The 12456-nt window shown below is 40.9% G+C and overlaps 1 protein-coding gene across 8 annotated transcripts in view; it reads left to right on the top strand.

Moving 5' to 3' along the window:
• Positions 1-12456, top strand: part of LOC128015851 (forkhead box protein P1-B) — a 172310-nt gene that overhangs the window by 6788 nt on the left and 153066 nt on the right. For all 8 annotated transcript variants that reach the window (XM_052600054.1, XM_052600053.1, XM_052600049.1 and 5 more), the window contains exon 2: positions 12181-12284. The gene's annotated coding sequence lies outside the window, so the exon portion shown is untranslated. The remainder of the gene's footprint in view (positions 1-12180; positions 12285-12456) is intronic.

Genomic DNA, 12456 nt, shown 5'->3' with positions numbered 1-12456 from the left:
AAACATGCTGAATTTTTGTGCTTCTGACACGCTGTTGTGTCCAGGAGTTGCCATACAGGTGGTTTCACTCATTGTGCACCAGTTTACCCAAGCAAATTGAAATGTTTACTGAAATGCCATGACAACATTATTTAAAGTCCAGAAAGTCCCTGACAAAAATCCAGATGCTGTCTATACACGTACTTAGTCAAACAGGTGGTGATATCCAAGCTCTAAAGAAAAAAAAAAAAGAAAAAATAATAATCTAACTGGAACAATAATGCACCATTTGTTGGTTCTTTGTTTTTTTTTTTCTGGTGCAGAGCAAAGCCCTGAGTGTTGAGAAAGAGGCTGTACTTGGGGACTACTGAATATTTATCTAAAAGCATTTTGATGATATGAATGAGCATAATCTTCTGAAGTACGGATTGATCAGTTGGCATTGCCGAGTGAACTTCAAAGTTTGAAAATCAGAGAATCAATCTTTTGATTTATATTATAAAGCAGCAAGATGGGAATTTCTATGTACTTCATATACAATTGTTGACAGATTATATATTTGAAATAACGAACTTGAGCACACAATAGAAGCAATATGTGAACGCCACTGCTCAGAAAATCAAAATGGCTTGATAATTGAGATTGTATGGTGGTTGTGTCCAATAGTGTTGGGCGATATGGTCATTTTTCAAATAGTCATATCGTCAGCCCGTGATGATACACAATATTATCGTGCATGGGTGGAGCGAGAGAGAGACTCTTTGTTCGGGTCATAGCATAACTATTTGGTGTTTTAAACTGCGCATGTGCATGAGAGAGAGCCTATGGAATCACCAATAATCCAAAAGATATAATTTCAAACATACTGATAAACTAACGTTAAATATAGAAATACTGTATTCAACACAGCTTGTTCATATATAGTCGGATGCAACTGTCATATCGCACATCCTGTGAGAAATCAGTAGTCTTCTGAAGTACGGACTGAAGTACGGATTGATCAGTTGGCATTGCCGAGTGAACTTCAAAGTTTAAAAAAGAGAGAATCAGTCTTTTGATTTATATTATAAAGCAGCAAGATGGAACGAACAGGCTTTGCTGACTACCTACCATCAGAGATTGGAACCTCGAGTGCGGTTGCATCTCGCTGCATACGAGGACACCATCGGGCTTGAACGATTCATCCAGCTGTCCATCCGCTTCGCCACTCGCATGCAGTCATGCTTAGAAGAGCACCAGGGCCAAGCAAGTTCTCCTCGTCCCATGGTGAGTGCCATTTTCCCTTCAAGATACCAAATGAAACCACTCACCACTGTTGTGACACTTACTGCCACTGACATGTCTCTTCGAGTTTCCGCCCTCCTCAATTCTGGGTCAGCCGGCAACTTCATCTCAGGCGCCCTCTGCCGTCAGCTCAAGCTCCCTACCATGGCAATGCCGTCCGCCTATCAGCTCCACACTATCATCGGCAAACTGCTAAGCAGGAGGTGCGTGCGCCACAGTGTGGGTCCCATATCCCTCCAAACCGGACTATTCCACCACGAGGAAATCCATCTGCTGGTTCAGGAGGAATCCACCGCTGACGTGATTCTAGGGCGTCTGTGGCTGGAGCAGCACAACCCCGTAATTTCCTGGAAAACAGGCGAAATCCTGAAGTGGGGTGAGGCCTGTTTCAAGTCATGTATCTCCGGTTGTCCAGTTTCAGTCACACCTTCCCCTAAACCTCTTCCACTCTATTCCACATCCATTTAGAGCCCAGTGGAAAACCAGTCCATCGCAATCCCTCACTGCTACGCCCCCTTCAGTGACATCTTCTGCCCCAATTGGGCCTCCAAGCTGCCTCCACAACGGGCATGGGGCTAGTGCAATAAATCTGCTGCCGGGTGAACCAGTGCCAAAGGGAAGGATATATCCCCTATCCATTTCCGAGGAGAAGGCCATGGAGGATTACATCAAGGAGGCGGTGACCCAGGGTTATATTCGTCCATCGACCTCCCCTGATGCTTCAAGCTTTTTCTTTGTGGAGAAGAAGGACGGAGTTTGCATTTATAGATTACAGGGCTCTCAATAACATTCAGATATCCACTTCCCCCCGTCCCCGCTGCTTTGGAACATCTCCCTGGTGCCACTGTATTTACCAGGTTGGACCTCCGCAGCGCCTACAACCTCATCCGGATACGTGAGGGGGACGAGTGGAAGACTGCCTTCATCACCCTTACTGGCCACTACAAATATTGTGTAATGCCATATGGTCTTGTTAACGCCCCCTCCGTATTCCAGGATTTCATCCACAAGGTGCTCTGGGAGTTCCTCCATAAATTCGTCTTAGTCTATATCGATGACATCCTCATCTACTCCCGGAGCCTGGCAGAACATCAACGCCACGTTGCGGAGGTCCTGCAACGCCTGAGGGCCTACCAGCTCTACCTCAAGGCCCAAAAATGCTCCTTCCATCAGCCCTCAGTGCAGTTCCTTGGCTATAACATCAGTAGCAGTGGCATCCGGATGGACGAGGGGAAGGTTAACGCCGACAAGGATTGACTCCAACCACCATCAAGGAGTTACAGCGATTCCTAGGCTTTGCCAACTTCTACAGACGGTTTATATGCAACTTCAGTACCATCACCAGTCCTCTTACCAGTCTCCTCCACAATAAACCTAAGTCCCTATCCTGAACTTCTGCCACCACTGAAGCCTTCCAAACCCTGAAGAAGGCCTTTACGACCACCCCAATCCTGGTCCATCCCGATCCCGATCGACCCTTCGTAGTGGAAGTTGATGCCTCAACCACCGGAGTGGGAGCGGTCCTGTCTCAGCAGAAGGGGAATCCCTGCTGTTATTCTTCACCCGCTTCCAATTCACCATCTCGTACCGCCCAGGGGTGAAAAACGTAAAGGCCGATGCCCTATCCAGATGCTGAGCCCTCAAAGAAAAGCCTGAGACTCCGGAAACCATTATTCCTGAAAGTATCATTGTCTCTCCTATTACCTGGTCCTATGAAACTCTTCCTCCAACCAAGCCAGCTACCAACACCCCGCCGGGTTGCCCACCGGGACACCAATATATCCCCAGGACACAGCGGACTCCACTCATCCACTCCACTCATACATCACTTGGCACTGGTCACCCGGGGGTCAATGAAACCCTCTCGTTGCTGAATGAGCGCTTCTGGTGGCCCAACATGGCCTCGGATGTCAGGAGGTACGTGAATGGACATCTTCCATCTGGCAAGCTCCATCCTCTGCCCGTTCCCAATCGCCCGTGGTCACACCTAGGGGTGGATTTCTTTACAGATCTCCTGCCTTCAGATAACAATACCTGTATTCTAGTCATAGTGGATAGATTTTCTAAATCCTGTCGTCTTCTTCCTTTAAAGGGCCTACCCACAGCCATGGAAACGCCTGAACTACTATTTAACCATGTCTTCAGGGTACTTTGGCATCCCAGAAGATATCGTATCGGATCGAGGCCCCCAGTTCATCTCCCGGGTATGGAAGGCCTTCCACTCCCTCCTAGGAGTGCTCTCCTCCGTCAACCCACCACCGGACTCACTCCTTTCCAGTGCGTACTCGGCTACCAACCACCTCTATTCCCCTGGTCAGGTGAACCCTCGGATGTCCCCGACATCGACTACTGGTTCCGGGAGAGCGAGAGGGTCTTGGACGTGGCACATCACCAACTCACACGGGCACTGCGCAGACAGAGAACGACAGCTGACCTTCGCCGATCAGAAGCCCTGAATTACCAACCCGGTCAGAAGGTCTGGCTGTCCACCCGGGACATCCGCCTGCACCTACCCTGCCGCAAGCTCAGTCCCAGATTCATTGCCAATTCACCATCATCCAGCAGATCAATCCGGTCACATACAAACTCCAACTACCCCCTGAGTACCGGATTCACCCCACATTCCATGTTTCCCTTCTTAAATCTCACCATCCTTCTGTCTCTCCCTCCACAGAACCTGGCGAAGCCGAAGCCCCCCTTCCTCTCCTCCTAGATGACGGCGCAGCCTACACAGTAAAGGACATCCTGGACTCCCGGCAGCGTGGTGGGCAGCTGGAATACCTAGTGAACTGGGAAGGATACGGTCCAGAGGAACGTTCCTGGGTCCCACGCAACGACATCCTGGATCCTACCTTACTCGATACCTTCCACTTCAATCATCCCAACTGACCAGCTCCCAGGGGAAGAGGACGCCCACCATGTCGTCGGGGTCCCCGGCCCTCAAGAGCGGGCCGTGGAGAGTGGGGTACTGTTACAAACATGCCAGGTTCCACCTCCACGCAATCACGACGCACACCCTCACCGGAGTTCTAATCACATGCTTACCTCTCTCCAGCGATTCTCAGAAGACCCAGATCCCCAGTGTGCGTGGTTCCCCTTCACTCCAAGACATCTTCACCCAGCCTGCACGGATCCATCCATTCATTCAGCCCTCACTACCTGCTCCTCTGCTTGTGTCTGTTACAATAAACATCTTAATCTGTTACTCCTCAGCTTCCCGAGTGATCTGTAACAGTGACCTCCTCCGTACGATTTTTGGATAAACTCAGTCGTGACCTGTGAGACAGCTCAGGATGTTCTGACCTTAAGAATCGCACCAAAAATAATAAAAAAATATTTAGTGGGGAACAAATATAAGTGAATAAGTGTAGGGCTAAATCTGGTAAATTTTTTATCATTGCTCTTTGTATTGTGGTAAAATACATTCATAAAAAGCCAGTCATTTATTTAGCACTTATGCGTATCCCGTTCACAGAATGATGCACTTGAAGCAAACATAGACAGCAACGCAGAGTAACAGCGCGCAATGCTCCGCATAGAAAAGTTCAAAACGTAAAGGGGAGAGGCTTTTGATGTGTAGTGTATTATATATGTGCGATAGTTTATTGAACCTTTTCTTTCAGCAGCTTTAAATTTCAGTTACTATGGGCATGAAGAACTATTCATAGTGCTCTCTATTCCAGTGTAGTGATCTCGAACAGATGCCCAGTAGAAAGTAACATGGTTTAGAAACAGCACTAAACTCCAGCAAGATAAAGTCATTTTATGCAAAACCACTGATCTTTATCTCCAGCTCAAGTACAATAATAGGAACATTGAATCTTTGAGAGAGTTTCATCGTCTTGACTGTTATAACTGAACACGACACTGTTTGATTGCTGAATGGCTGATGACAGACAGCCGCAGCAGAGAAAAGAGTTTAGAGAACTTGAATTTAATGACTTGAAAATGAAATGGTCTCAAACAATTGAAATATAGTGCACAAAAACTTTATGATGCTTTATAAAGTTTTTGTACCCTTTGTTATGCTTAACAATAACACAGACTAGTATCCACACTATATAGTATTTGGATTTGTCTCCTCTGACCAATACCTCAATCCGGAAGTAAATGCCAGTATTGGAGCGATACCGATACTGAGTATCTGATCGGTGCAACCCTAATGAGACAATTCTAGAAGAAGTCTTTATTTAAAATAGATTGCCGGTTGTAAATTTGCTTACAGAGATGCATTTTCACATGGTAAGACATCACAGACTTGCCCTTTATCAGTGTGTTTGACAGTCTTGCAATGTGTCGCGTGTACCGCACAATTTGGATGACAGTGGTAACTTGCAGTCAAATAACCAAATTATTTAGTCATGGGTTTTAAACGGGCATGGCAGCAAATTGATGTCAAGTAAATGATGCAATTTATTCCCCCTTTCCTCCTCCTCGCCAGGCGGGCTGCCATGGGACTTCTGCCAGCCTTAAATAAGTGTTACCCAGATGGCACTCACATGACGCCCACTTGGTTACAGAATTGTTCCACGGGAATAACTCTGCTTGCCACAACAAGCAATAGGTCAATTGAGCAACGAGTGCTTATTGCTTGACCCATTTTGCATATGCAAATCTGCTAATGTTGTGTCATTTCGGTAAATTCCAGGGGAAGGCAGGCTCTCGGGGCTTCCTAAATGAATTGGAAAGGAGCCCAGTTAATGAGGGTGGATGGGAGAGAGGTAAAAAGGAGAGATGTATGCTTCCTCTTCTCACTTCCTTTTGAGAGTACCTCATTCCAAGTGCCTCTGCTTTGCGCGAGCTGTGATAAAGGGAAATGTCTGTAGTTAGGTTCTCATAGTAATGGGATAGTCCAGTGGGCACTAGGGTCAGTGATTTTTCACCCCTCTCTCTTGCTTTATGGTCTTTTTGACCACAATTCTTTTTTAGGAGGTATGGAAGACAATGCTGTTGTGTTTTCTCTTTCATTTCACTCCCCAAGCTCTCTGCCTCCCCTTTTGATATCTATTTATTTATCTCTCTTTTTCTGTAGTGGTTGCTTGTGAGATTGTACAAAATTAACCTAGTGAAGGCTTTTCAGACCTTTGTCACAATTAGCAGTTTTGAGAATCCTTTTTGATGCTTATCGATTTAATTGAATTTGAACTGCAAACAGGATGCAGAATTGAAATTTAAAAATTGAGAACAATAGATTGATTTGTATGTAGTTTGTATATTTCCTTAATTATTTAATAATTGGACCATGATGCAGGAACACTTTAGCAGAATGCATTACATGAGTTGATTCTCTTTTAAGTTAGTCTAGTTTAATTTTTCCATTAAAAACTGTTCCATTTGAACTTCAGAGTGACCAATTTAATTCAAATTCCAGCTCATGAAACATTTTAATGCTTTATCAAAAGTGTGCTTTCTCAAAAACGAAAGTGAGCATGTTGGTGGGGATATTTTTGTTTGTTGAAATGCCTTCATATCATTAGTGTTTTATTAACAATCAATTTGAAAAAGTAAATTTGCCTCTGAATTTGCCTAGAAAGGAGTCCAGTTTGGGCTTTTCTAAATAAATGCATGTAGGGAGGAATAAGTCAAGGGAGGATTGAATCTGTCTGTTTGCATTTGATTTTGCAGTCACTGCTTTGTACTGTAAGATACCAGTGTTGCTGTTGTTTTTTTACAGGTAGTAAAAATTATTGTTTTAACACCTTACAAATAATTGGCAAAAACAGCAATAATTGGATGTGCATATAACCTCAATCATCAAAATGTAAATGTTGCAGATTCTCCTTTGGAATTTAATTATATCGCAGCTTGTAATCGACTATAAACCCAAACAAAACAATCAAAATACATATTAAAAGGCTCAGCATGATAAGGAAACAATCTTCTAAACTGAGATAAACCATCTCATAAATTCCTCCAGCAACCCCCCTCACATTGTATTTGCAATTGTGTGATCTCTTTGAAAGCATCAAAAGATGCAAGTGCTCTCTAATGTTTCTCTTCCTCATGCCCAGAGAATAACCCCTCGATCACACTGCCAACGTTCTTTTTTAAAAGCTCAAAGAAAGATGAATTTGGGCCATAAAGGCACGTATCACAAGGGCTTTTTATCCTAAATGGTCCTTAGAATTGTTATCTATAGGGATGGCGCATTCCCAGCACTGTCGTGTTCAATCAAGTGTCCACTTAGCCGCGGCCAGGAGTAATTGTCCCCAAGTGGGCCACACACTGACCTGTTAATGTCTGTGTTGACCCTCTAACCTTGTCAGCACGTCTAAGAGAAGAGATCTAAATCATTCTGATCTCCTCCAGCTCTTCCCATTCTACCAGGTCAAAAGAGAGATTGCAGCATGCAGACCACTCCCTTAAATTGTCCTGTCTTGGGTAGGTCATTGTCTTGAGGATGAGGTCCAGATTCAGGATTCACACTTCTTTATTGCTGCACAATCATGGTGGTGGTGGTTCAGTACTGTGGAGTGCAATATCAGCTGAAACACATACTAGCTAAAACGTAATTAACTGTACAATAACATGCTATAGTAATACAGTAAAACAATTAAAACACAGTATAAAGAGTTTCTTACTGTGAGCAGAAGACTTATAATTAAATTGTTTGTATGACTTGCACTTGCATATGCAAAACTTTCCATCACATTGCTAGTTATTGTGGTTGGATGCAAGAGCATTGCTGTTTGGTTGCTAAGGTGTGGCTCATGTTTACCCACTGATGTTTAATATTTAAGGGTTGGGGTTTTGAAAAACCGCAACTGTGGTTCTTTTCAACACCTGAGTTTTTTCTTATGTCTTTTATCATGAAATATTTTGCACCGTTTAGGGCCAGAGAGGAGATGGTCCAGAATTTGTATAAAAAAAAAAAAAAACGTGCATTATCTGATTACAAGAAGCACAGTTTATGATACCATTGTTTTTTAGATATTATTCCTGATTTTAAATGTTTCATTTTATAAAACAGTTTCCAGTTAGGTCAGTTAGTTTTTTTTTCTATCCCATAAAACCAGAGCAGAGGACATGTGAATGGCAGTGAAGCGATGCAAATTCAGTTCAGTAAAAAAAGAATAATTCATTGAATCATTCATTCAAGCGGTTCATTCAAAAATGCTGATTTATTCAGGAATGAAATGCAACTTCTGAGTGTTTGCTTTGTTTGCAAATATATTATTAGTGGAAATAAAGTGACTGGCAATAATGCATCTAAAATGTAAGTTACTCTGTATTTCCTTTTCGTTTATAGCAATGTTGTGTAAAAACAATATCACATGTGCAATTGTGCTGTGGCTAAGAGCATAGCATATCAGATGGCATTTTAAGATAAAATAATTCCATTGCAGGCTTAGCTTATGCAGAGACAACTAGGAGTAAGCAATTTCTAGGAGATTCTTGATTACCTATAAGTTTAAAGTTTCTTTGACTATGCCGAGTCCCAACTAGCCTGGCATAGCAACAGCGGCAACCAGTTGTGCAAGTCTGGAACAGGGATAGCACGCCAACCAAGGATTGTTTTGAGAGATCTGTGTGAAACTATTTATTTGGTATGCTGCTAAATGATCTGAATTAGATTGGAGAAGTTTGTTTTGTAATAATGTCATGTGAAATATTAGGTTGCAGGTTTAAATTTCTCTGTTTTGTTTTTATTTAATTATGTGTCTACTTATGGTGGATGGGTATACCATATATTTGAGATAAAGCAGAAATAATTCTGTGAGTGTAGTGTGTTTTTATCACACAGTGTGATTTTTCACTAGTCGTTTCACAGTTGTGGGAAACTTGACACACAAATAAGTGGCAATTATCAAACTACTCTAAAGTGGCTGGTAACTGGTTTCTGTCTGACACTGACAGAGACGGCAATTTGTGTGAAATGCAAATTAAACCACATGTTGGAGATGCCGAGGTGTGTAGCTTTGAGCAGTTGGTTTGCCACCAAAATTATGTCGCTGAGTCAAACCTGTGTGAGTTCTTGTGTGCCCTGAGGAAGATATTATTACTTTGAGGCTGCTCAATACTGCTGCTACATATATTTCAACATTTGTCTTTTGTGTTTCTTTTCATTTTCCTTTGGCATTTTGCACAGTTATAATTTTTGCATAATGTATGGTGCAGTTTAAATTAATGCTTTAATTCTGGATACTTTAAATGTATGTTAGACCCAGTTGTTTCTAGGAAGTAAAAAAAACAACAACATACAAATAAAACTGTTCTTGACTTACAGCTATAGTTTACAACTATAAAATAAATGCAGACTTACACTGGATGACTAGTTGTTCAAAAGTCAGGTAGTCGATTAGTAAATAAGTCTAATTTGTGACCCTGGATCACAAAACCAGTCTAAAGTGTCAATTTTTTGAAATTGAGATTTATAAAGCACCTGAAAGCTGAATAAATAAGAGTTCCATTGATGTATCGTTTGTTAGGATCGAGAGACAACTGTTTGAAAATCTGGAGGATGCAGAAATATCAAAATACTGAGAAAATCAGTATATCAGTAATCAGTAAATAAAGTTGTCCAAATTAATTCTTAGCAAAGCATATTACTAATCAAAAAATATGTTTTAATATATTTATGGTAGAAAATTTACAAAATATAATCATGGGTTAGGGTATGATCTTTAGTTAATAACTAAATATAATCATGGAACATGATCTTTTGATTTTTTTTTTTTTTTTTTTTTTTTTGTGTGTGTCTGTAATAACTTCATGGCTGAATAAAAAAGAACTTGAACTTGAATATTCTAATGATTTTTGGCATAAAAGAAAAATCGATAATTTTGACCCATACAAGGTTTTTTTTTTTTTTTTTTTTTGCCTATTTCTACAAATGTAACCCAGCGACTTCAGACTGGTTTTATGGTCCAGGGTCACATTTATCCTGGTTTTTAAAACTTTTCCTTGTTGAGAGCCGTACGCATTCAGACGGATATCTGTAGTTGTGTTTTACACCATCCTCCTGCCACAAGATCAGAGTTGTTTTTGTTTTATTTTCCTTCCTGTTGGTAAAGATGACATTTTAAAGGTTAATCTAAATGTGGCTGTTTTTTTGTTGTTGTTTTGTAACTTCCTCTCTTTCAATGAAGATCAGACCATCCATCTCTATCACTTTCATGTGCCCTAGCTGCTCTTAATACAACTACTACTCCCTCCTCTCTCCCTCTTGTTCTCTCTCTTTTTACCTGTAGCCATTTCCTCTTGCTCCTCTTTTTAAACTCCCTATTTTTGGAATTCATTGATGTGAGAGTCATAAATACCAGCGAGGGGGCAGAGGGGTCTTTTGGGATCATGTATTTTCTGCAGCAATGACAAGAACGCAGGAGACTAATCATAGCGGCTCTTATCTGAAGCTGCTTTGCACCCGACGCGGAGCAAAGGAATGTGGCCAGCTAAGGGGGTTAGCTCTAGCTGAATTCCACGCAGATGAATTACATGGAGATGAGCTATAATGCAAGGGTTGATTTTATTGGGTCTGTTGGGGACATAATGTGAATATTTGGCCTCTAGGAGGGGACAGGCCAGAGTTTGTATGTAATTCAGAGTTTTGGAATGTTGAAATTGTACCATGTGGATCTGATGTGACCGATATAGCTAAATACTTGTGAAGCTTTTTTTTTTTTTTTGACATTTATTTTTGGTTATATTCAATATAAAGTTTATTGATATTTACGTAGTAGTTCTTAAAAAGCCTTTTTTTAATCAACACTGTTTTAATTATGTAAGTAAAGTATGGAATAAAGTACTGAAAATGTGAAAACCTAATTTTTTTTTTTTTTTTTTTTTTCACCAAATGAGCACAAGGAAATATTTGGAAATTATATTATTATAGTATTATAATTAAACATTTTTGAGTGATTTTTGAGTGATTGTAAGTGAATCAGTGAACCGATTCATTAAAATGGACAAAAGTACTAATTTGCAGAAATTAATAAAATTTCCAAACTCGATTGGGATTGGGACTTGTTACTCATGTTTAAGCAACATTAAGATATCTCTTGTTGTGAAACAAGTAGAAGGTATGCCGTGGTATTTTGAAAATCTAATGGGCAAATAAAATGTTCATTAAAATAATTGCTATATTCACGATGTTAGTTAATTTTGTATTGCCATCAAAATACTTCCAAAAACATCTTAAATATTCAGTCTATTGGCCAGCCTTCTGTTAAATAGCATTGCGAATTTAGCTGAGCAATTTTCCCTTGCACCAATAAAACTCCACCTTGCAGTTCTGTGTCAGGTTAACAAATGACAGACACTCCTCTCCCTCTTTGTCACTTTCTGTTTCTGTTTTTTTCTCACCTACTTTTAACCCTCCGGATTCTTTTGCCCCCTCATTTTTCTGTCACTCTCTCTTTTTGTCTCCCTTTCGCTCCTAATGTGAACACACTCAAGTAAATGCTGACCTCTGTAATAAGCATTTTACTATGCAGATCACCTCCACTGATGTTGATTGGTCACAGCTATGTGTCACTGACTTACGGGATCTGACAAAATGTTCCAGAGAATTCTGTCAAGTAGTGTGTGGCCACAGCTTTTCCTTAGATGAGTCGTCCCTCGAGTCACTGCCGTTCATCAGAACAGCAATGCAGATTTGAACTGATTATCAGACGCTCTGTGTAAATATCACAAGTGTCAGAAATGCTTGCTGTTGAAAATCTGAAAATGTGTTAAGATGCATTTAGGTCAGTTCTGGAATTAATTTGTCACCAAATTAAGCATTTGTGGTTGGATTTCATCACGTTTTTGCCTTTTTCCTTTCTCATTTGAGTCATCATCCAGGTTTATGTGGGTTGAGTGAATTTAAGGGACTTCCCCCACCTTTAGAGAATGGTATCAATTCCTGTTTGTAATTTTGCTGAAGTTAATATGCACTTGTGTCTCTCTCTTGTCTTTTTTGCTCCTTTTCTATTTCAGATTGAGTTTGGTGCACCATATCCAATGGTTCCGCCCCTTTGTTTCCTTCTCTGAATTCTGATTGGAACAATGGAACATCAATCCCGTCTAAACAAGTGACTGTGGTATGTTATCTTCGGAATTGTTCCTTGAAATGATTCAAATGTATGTTTTCTGCTGTGCCACTTTTTTTCTTTTTTTGCATAGTAGTAAAATGGATTTACAGTATGTATTATACTCTGTATACAACCATTTTTTTTTTCTTCTTTTGGTTAGTGTTTCATATTTCAGAAGACT

Source organism: Carassius gibelio, chromosome A6 (assembly GCF_023724105.1).
Source record: "Carassius gibelio isolate Cgi1373 ecotype wild population from Czech Republic chromosome A6, carGib1.2-hapl.c, whole genome shotgun sequence".
In the NCBI taxonomy this organism is placed as follows: Eukaryota; Metazoa; Chordata; class Actinopteri; order Cypriniformes; family Cyprinidae; genus Carassius; species Carassius gibelio.
The sequence above is the reverse complement of the archived record's forward strand: the minus strand, read 5'-3'. Positions and strand labels throughout refer to the sequence as shown.